We start from the raw sequence: 866 nt of genomic DNA, 5'->3' as shown, positions 1-866 counted from the left end.
GATGGAGATTCACAATGAGGGGAAAAAATAAATAATAATAATACAACCTGCCCCCCCCCATTAACTCCTCCCATGATCATGTTGTAGGCCTATCATCTCTATTCCCACTGCGCGTGTCGGCCATATATCAGCAGCAGCTATATGCATATTTGCTGCTGGAGCATCTTTGAGGTGCACGTTGTTGCTGCTCTGTATATGCATATTTGCTGCTGGAGCATCTTTGAGGTGCACGTTGTTGCTGCTCTGTGCTCTCTCTCTCTCTCCATCTCTCTCTCTCTGAGAATCAGACGTCTTTTGTCTGAGGAGAGTGACGGGGGCGGGGCATGGCTTGCTGGCTGAACTCTGTTGTCATGGTGACAGAGACGTGGAGGAGAGTGCATCTCCTTGGAAAAGGAGCAACAGCAGCACAGAGCCCTCATGCCTCTACTCGTCCTGCCTCTTTACTATTAATGAGCATCAATATTTATACGCTTTGGAGGCTATCTTCATGGTGGCCAACAACCATCGTGGCCCGCGGAGAGGCAACGCATGAGTCGATGAAGTGGCCTGTGTCAAACATTTGTGTCTGTGTATTTGTGGCATGCAAGTACATCTCTCAGCGCATTTTCCAAGGCCAATTGCTTCCCAAATCCCAATTGCTATTTTATATTTATCGCACCCATCGCTATAAGGATACTAATACTGGTATTTAATGGAAGATCGAAACAGGGCCTGGGGGTGTTTGACATACATTCACTTCTTCTCAGTCTGGGCTCCAGCACTCCTCCAGATCTGGATCGTTCATCTCGGTTGAGGAGGCATAGCACACAGTGCGCTTTGACACAGAATCCACACGTTCGAGTATGGTTCTACATAATAAATGTAAT

This window comes from Poromitra crassiceps, assembly GCF_964638095.1.
Source record: "Poromitra crassiceps genome assembly, chromosome: 6".
NCBI lineage: Eukaryota > Metazoa > Chordata > Actinopteri > Beryciformes > Melamphaidae > Poromitra > Poromitra crassiceps.
This window is presented reverse-complemented; position numbering follows the sequence as displayed.